Raw genomic sequence first — 8,444 nt, 5'->3', positions numbered from 1 at the left:
TTGGCGCAGGATAGAGCAGGGTTTAGAGCTGTTGTGCATAGGGTCGCTATGAGTCGGAAACGACTCGATGGCACATAACAACAACAACAACATAGCATTATGGTCTGTGAAGATGCTTTGTTCTATGCTTTTGAATTTTTGATGCTCCCTAGTGACCTGTGCTTTATTCTTGAGAATATTCCATGCACATTGGAGAATATATACTGTGTTTATTTTGGGTGCATTAGCCTCTAAATATCTTTGAGATCAATTTGGTTTATTGTGTAGTTTAATTAATCAGTGTCTCTTTTGAGTTTCTTTCTGAAAGTTCTCTCTTTTCTTGAGAATGGTGCATTGAAGTCTCCAGCTACTATAGTAGTGTTGTTTATTTCCTTTTTCTGTTTTGTTAATGTTTGCTTTATACATTTTGCAGGTTTTTCATTTGTTGCATAAATATTTATTATTATTATTATGTCTTCTTTTCAATAGACTCTGTAATAATTATGTAGTACATTCCTTGCCCTTTGTGATGGTTTTTGCATTGAAATCTATCTTATTCGAGCTTAATATTGCTACTCCTTCTTTTTTCTGATCATCATTTGATTGGTATTTTTTTCCCACTCTTTTACTTTTAGTCTTACTTTGTCATCATCTTCATGTGTGTCTCTTGTAGACTTCATATTGATGGATTTTGAGGTTTTTTTATTTAATCCAATCTGCTACACTTTTTATCTTCAGTGGTTTATTTAAACCATTCACATTCAGTGTGATAATTGAGAGGCAAGGTTTTATTGCTTTCATTTTGTGGAGTTCTTTTTGGTGTTATTTTTTTTGTTGTTATTTTGGTCCATCCTGCTTTCTGTAGCACCTCTAAGAAGGACTTCTCTCAGTGTTTCCTGCAATGCTGATCTTGTTTTCAAAACTCCCTTAGATTCTGTTTTTCTGTAAATATCTTTATCTCTCCTTCATATTTGATGGGTACAATAGTCTTGGTTGACAGTTGTGTTCTTTGAGTGTTCAATATATTTCATTCCACTGTCTTCTTGCTCGTGTGGTTTCTGCTGAGAAATCGGCACTTAACCTTATTTTCTCCCCTTTATAGGTTACTCATTGTTTCTCACTCCCTGCTTTTAGAATTCTCTCCTTAATTTGACTATGATATATCTTGGTGTTTTTCTTTTGGGGCCTATTCTCTCAGCTTATTGAATATAGATTCTTTCATTCTTCATTATGCCTTAAAAATTTTCTTTTGGTAATTTTTCCCCAAGCTTCTTCCTGTTCTGGGATTCTGATTATGTGCATGTTATTTCTCTTGATGGTGTCCAACATTATTCTTATGTTTTCTTTTTTTCCCCTTCCTTTTTGATTCTGCTTTTTGTTCTAGCAGATCATTGGTGATAATTTTATCTTCTCTTTCACTGGTTCTGTGTTCCATTCTTTAACTCTGTTCCTGTGTCCCTACCTCATGTTGACAGCATCTGAAATATTGGTCCTCATATTTTAGACTGTGGATTCTTGTTTATCCTGAGCCTTTAATGCCTCGATTGTTTTGTCTGCATTGTTCTGGATTTTTTTTAAGCTCTTCCTGGTTTTTGCTTGCAGTGTCCTTTAATTCTTCAAGCTTTTCTTTCACCCATTGTAAATATGCAATCATTGTTCTTTTGAATTCTCTGTCAGAAAGTTTCATCAGATACTCTGTCATTTTTGTGTGGTGACATCTTGCTTTGGGCTAGCATAGGGGGTGAAGTAGCCTGCTTCCTATGTAACATTGCTGTTGCAGAGTTTTTCCATGTCTGAGGTGATAGCAGTTTTCTAATGTGAAGTCACTGTTCCAGAAGAGGGTAAGGCAGCTACTCTGCCTGAGTTTCCCTCTGCCTTTTGACCCTAGGGAAGACTGCTTCAGTTCAGTAGGGAAAAGGCCTGTGAAAACAGCCTCCTCTGTCAGACAACTGCTGTAGCTAGGCTAGCCCACAGTGTTCCAGGTTAAAGGCAGTTGATGGACTGGATGTGAGGAGACACAAGGAAGAGCACAGAGACCTAATTGGAAAGCCGGGAAGCCTTTGTTTTCCCTTTAAAAATGAGCTCCAGCTGTCTCACTTACTTCTGATTGAGCTTAAGATATCCCACATGACCCAGCCAAATGGCAGTGACTCCCCACAATATACCTCCCTCAAGTTCCAGTGTCACTACTTGTGTACATCCCAGCAGGTGTTGCTCCCAGGTCCTGGCACACATTGCGCCTAGGTCCTGGTGTCAGGTGTTCTGGGGGCAGGGAGTTATCATCAGTATTAGAGTTCCTGGTGCCAGCTGGCAATGCCAAGACTGGCGTTCCAGGCATAGGCCAGCAGCTTAGCACCATCTTTAAAACCAAGTTTCAAATTTTAAATATCACATTTAAATTATTTTAGAAATTCAGATAAGTTGGAAAGATTAAAAGATAAAATTGCTGTCTCCCATTTGTGTTCCCAATGTTAAGAACTTTGGTTTTGCCTATTTAATTTCTGGGTTTTGGTTCTTTCTTTTTTTTTTTACATATTTGGAGAGAACTTTAATGCCTAAAACAAACCTCTATTTCTTCTTCTTTAAGAAAAAAGCAAATTAACCAATGATGATGGTGCAGTGGGAGGGCCCAGAGGCTCCAGGGGCCCTGAGATGGGGCAGGGGAGTGGCTGCTGCGCTCAAAGAGGCAAAGCTGAAGACAAGGAGTGTCACCAACCTGGGCTGTCTGGTCAAATGTATGAAGATCACATCCTTGGAGGAGATCTGTGTCTTCTCACTGTCCATCAAGGAGTCTAAGATCATTGACTTTTTCCTGGGTATATCCCTCAAGGATGAGGTCTTATGCAGGCCAGAAATCCAGGTTCAAGGTCTTCATCACCACTGGAGACTACCTTGGACATGTTGGCTTGGGCGGTAAGTGCTCCAAGGAGGTAGCTACTGCCATCGGTGAGGCCATTACTCTGTCAAGCTCCCCATTGTCCCTGTACAGCTTGCTACTGGTGGAACAAGATCAGCATCCCTCACACTGTTCCCTGCTAGGTGACTGGGTGCTGTGGCTCTGTGCTGGTGCACCTGATTCCTGCACACTTACTCATTAGAATAGTCTCAACACCTATGCCCAAGAAGCTGCTGCTGATAGCTAGAATTGATGACTGCTACATCTCAGGCAGGGGCTGCACAGCTACCCTGAGCAACTTTACCAAGGCCACCTTTGATCCCATCCACATGACCTACAACTACTTTATCCTAGACCTCTAAAAAGAGTGTATTCACCAAGTGTCCATACCAAGAATTCACTGACCAACTTTTTTTAATATTAATTTTTTAAAAATCTTTTATTAATACTTTAATGAAAGTTTACAGAAAATTTGTATTTCCAATCATTCATTCATTCATTCATTCACTCATTCATTGTTGAACATTTACCTCCCTACCCTTCCCCAACAGTTTGCTTTTTTCTTTAAAGGAACTCACACCAGAATCTCTGTGCAGAGGACCCAGGCTTCGGCTGTGGCCACCACATAGTGGTTTTTACATTACAGAAATAAAGTGAAATAAATCAGGGGGGAAAACCCTCCCAAAAAATAAACACTCCAAAACAAGCCTGCACCTGTGAAAGAAAATACTTCGGGGGACTTGTTTTCTCAATATTTCCCAAGTGGGTCTCCTTTCTCTTTATCCTTATGACAATAGTTCTATACTCTTCTTTTTTTTTTTTTAAGACTACGGGGATGTTACTTTGTAGATTGTGCCTCAATTTGCATTTGTCTGGTGTTTCCTCCTCATCAAAGTCTGCATAGCAGTTTTTTAGACATATTGCACAGGAGATCTTGTGTCCTCTATAATATATTCTATCAGGAGATAGATGTTGATTTGTGCCATTGCTGGTTAAGCAAACTTTGGCCTTCCAAAATTTTATGGTAATTTTTTCTTTGTAATTTATAAGTAAAGAGTAAGGTTATTGTTTAGGCATTATCTTGTTCCTCGAGCTACTTAACATTCTTTTTAATGAATAAATGTAATGAATTTAATAAAATAATCTGTATTCATTTTTTTCTCTGTCCTCCAGCTCTCTTAAACCCTATCTTTAGAGAGACAAATGGAATTAGCGGAATGTAGAGTATATCTCTTACACATGCCTCTGTCTCCTTTTGTTCTGTTAGCATTCACAGAAGATTTAACCTGCAGTCACATGAGAAGACATTTGTAGACAGAAAGAGATACGTTTTGGGGTCTCTGAATTATAATATCAAGTACACTTTATTTGTTTCTATAGCGCCATTCTGGATTCAGAGAAATACCGATGGAATTGTGATAGTGTCATCTTGTATATCTTTTATGTCTTGAATGCATTCCTCTTGGCTATTGTGTTCCTTGTCTTGTCTTTGTTCTACATCCTCTTAACACTTTTCAACACAGGCAATTAATTTCTTTCTTGAACTTTTAAACAAAAGATGGATTTTGGCTCAGGAACTCCAATTTCTTTAGCCATTTGTTCTCTGGAACTAAATCTGGGGTAAGAGTTGTTCTTTCTTTTTTCAATTGGTTTACATACAAAGCTCATATACATTGTGTTTCATACTAATGTTATTCACCTTGTTTTTCATACAATCATCCGCATGCATTATGATTTATAAAATTAATCACCACTAGATCTTGCCCATCATTACCCTGTCTTTTCTTCCAGATACTTCCCATTTCCCTCCCTACTCCCTTTACCCATCAAACTGTGCAACCTTGTGGTTTTGCCCCTACCTATCATCAGCCCTACTCCCCTTGCATTCCCATACATGTTTTAATAGTTATCTTTCTGTTTTTTACAATAATGGCCTTATGCAGTATCTGTCCTTATGAGACTGAGTTAAATGCCTCCTTTGTGGGAAAAGAATAGGATATTTCCTCTTGTGCAATTAACTGCCTCTAAAAATCACCTATGTGTCAGTTCCAACTCGAAGGTACACAACAACAATTCAAACTTATTGTAGTGAATATGGTGTCTGATTGACTCTTCTTTCTCTTGCCTGTAATCTTGGCCTAAGTCTAAGGATTCCTCAGGTTTTGGGATTTTCTGTAATAAATGTCTAGCTCTTCAATTCTGAAAGCAAATCTGGACTCTGAATTCTTCAGTGCTCTTTTTTTAAAGCAAAGTTTTGTATGTTAGCATAATTTGGGTAGGGTTTGTGGATAAATGCATAAGTGAGAATTTTTAATTGTTCTATTGTAAATAGTGTGTGTGTCTATCATTCATTGTTACAAACTTATATAGCAAGTTGTCCTAGAACTTCCTACTGGCACACTCTTAAAACCTTGGCCACTGCTCATCTAACTGGAGAGTAGAACAGAAACTTTCAAGAGTTATGCCGTTTAATTGACCATTATCATAAAGATAAATATCTTAATGGAGCCAAAACAAGCAACATGAGGTATTTGGTTGTATCTAAAAAGTTTCAGCAATTGCATATTGTTATATTTTAGTTGTAATTAACCTAAAATTATGTATAATACATTTGCCATTTTGTCCTTTTTCTGGTGTGCTACATAATGATGCCCATTAATTACCTTAAATTGATGTAAATTCCCACCACAGTCATTAACATACTAACCTCAAGAATGATTCTGTTTATCCATCTTCCCACCCTAGGTAACTACTAGTAATGATTAGTTTCTTCCTTCTTTACTTTTTTCCTTCTCTTTATTTATTTATGTCATTTCATAAAAATGAGGTCTGACACTATGCACTTTGTGCACTTTTTTTCTTTCACTTGATATAAAATCTGTTTACTTTATCCACATTGTTTCATGCATCAGGACTTCATTTTTCTTTATGATTAAGTAGTACTTCACTATATATATATACATACATACATACACTTTTTATACTTTGTTTTGCTCATTTTTATATTGAGTTGTTTGACTTTTTTTGAGTTTTTGACATGCAGGAAATTTTTAATATTCTGGATATTAAGCTTTTATAAGATATTGGTTCCCTACTACTTCCTCCATTCTGTATGTATCTCTTAAATATTTTAATAAAGCCCACTCATGCAAAAATCATGCTTGGAAGGGTGAAGGCGAAGAATGGAAGATGAAGACTCCGGACAAGATGGATTGATACAGTAACTGGGGTAACAAGAGTTGGTGTGTTGGAATTAGTGAGACTGGCTCAGGACAGGGCATGGTTCAGAATTGCTGTACATAGGGCCACTGTGGGTAACAAGTGACTTGTCTGCACATAACAACAACAACCACATGCAAAATAAAAATTCCGTTTCATTCTGATTAAGTAAAATTTACCTGTCTTTTCACCTTGTGCTTTTGGCATCAAATCTACTTTATTTTAAAAAATAAAATCTGGTCTTTGGCCTTGAACACTGCTGACTAGGTATATCACAGGAGATGTCTCAGGCTCAAAGGAAAGAGGCCAGGTATCTGTATGGCAACAGAGGACTCTGTTCTGCCACCCAGATACTTTGGCCTTGAACATTGTTTTCTAGCTACATCACATAGTATTTCTTAAACTCAAGTGAAAGAGGCTGGGTACCGCTGTGGTTTCTGGAGGGCGGCAGTTATCCCACTTTGGGCCCTTAGCCCTGTGGACCTCATTTCAAAAGGGAAGCACCAAAATTCAGGTCCATCACAAAACGTTGTCATACCTGGCACATTATATAGTTAAGCAACCTAAAATCTACTAAGAAAAAAACTCACATAATGTGAAGAAAGAAGCTGTCTTCTTCAGTCATCATGAGGAAACAATATAACCCTTCTCTTTAAAAATCAGACAAAATGAATACCCCAGTTGGAGAGAACCATAAGAAATGTGTTGATGTGTAGTTATTTGAACAGCTACAGAAAAAGATGCAAATGACGGAGAAAAGAATGAAAGCAAATACACAAGAGACAACAATCCAGAAGAAATATATTGATGAGGAGCTACTTGAACAGTTATGGAAGAAAATTCAGAAGAAGGAAGAAAGAATTGATAGTATAGATAAAGAGGTACAAGAACTTAAAAAATCATCACAAGACATACAGGGTACAGCCAACAGAGCACAAGAAAGTACAGAAAAGCACGAAAATGCAATCCAGACTATTAAGACCAAAATAGTAGAAACGTCGAACATGTTGGTGAGGCAAAAAAGTGGAACCAAAGTGATGGAACAGAGAGTCAGTGAGCTGGAAGACAAAAGCCTCAATGGATACACACCACCACCACCACCACAACAACAACAACAAAACCCCAAAGATGAGACATAAATAAAATGAAGAAAACATTAGAATCATGTGAGATGATATCAAAAGGAACAACATACATATTATTGAATTCCAGAATACAAGAGTGACACTGAGAAAACTGTGGAAGAAGATCTAGAAGAAAACTTCCCAGGTATTATGACATTCAAGAATTACAGTGAACACCAAATAGACTAGATCCCAAAAGAAAAACATCAAGACATATCATAATCAAATTCTCCAAAATAAAAGATAAGGATGTTGTTGTTGTTGTTGTGGTTAAGTATCACCAAGTTGAGTAAAACGCATAGCAACCCTTTGAACAAGACCTAAACCCTGTTCTATAAATCTCATCGTTTCTCTATGTTCATAGAATTTCCAGAGGTATGTGGTTTGGAAGTGTATGTGACTCCTGCTTCCAAACTACAAAACACTGTCCATGATAGATAACCATTATGGCATTTGACACACTTATGACATAACGTTCAGTATCATAGCAATCCCAAGTTACTTCAGTACAGCAAATAGACCACTGTTGTACAGCTTAAAAAATGTTCATCCCAAAGTCAATTAACAATAGGCCCCAGGGCCCTACCACTTTTTAAATATATTCACATCCACCAAGTGCTGACTGACTATAAGCAAAGTGACTTCCAGCACACAGCTCATTGTTAGCTAAATCTGGCAAGTCCAATCAGCTGATACCCATTGGTGGATGGAAAAAAAAACACACACAAAGAAATAAACCAAACTTTTATACCTGACCCTCATGAAGATGTGAGAAAACATCTTCCAGAATCCAATCACTTCACATAAGCCTCCGAGCTGCAAACTTAGTCCAGCACTATCACTTTTAAAATATAGGCACACCCACCAAGTGTTCGTTGACTGTAAACCAAGAGACTTCCAGTACATAGTTCATGGTTAGCTATCTCTGCCAAGTCCAATCAGCTGGCACCAGATTGTGGATGAGAAAACAAAAAAAAACAACCAAACGTTTCATACTTGACCCTTATCAAGACACAAGAAACCATCTTCCAGAATCCAACCACTTCACAGCAGCCTCCAAGCTGCAGACTTAGTCCAGCACTACCACTTATTAATACAGGTGCGACCACCGAGTACTGGTTGACTGTAAACCAAGAGACTTCCATTGTACAGCTCATTGTTAGCTAAATCTGGAAAGTCCAAAGATAAGTATAGAATATTAAAAAGAACATGAGAAGAACTAAAAA

This window comes from Elephantulus edwardii, unplaced genomic scaffold (genome assembly GCF_000299155.1).
Source record: "Elephantulus edwardii isolate Elephantulus edwardi_28Jun2011 unplaced genomic scaffold, EleEdw1.0 scaffold00249, whole genome shotgun sequence".
Taxonomy (NCBI): Eukaryota; Metazoa; Chordata; class Mammalia; order Macroscelidea; family Macroscelididae; genus Elephantulus; species Elephantulus edwardii.
Note: the sequence above shows the minus strand (reverse complement) of the source record.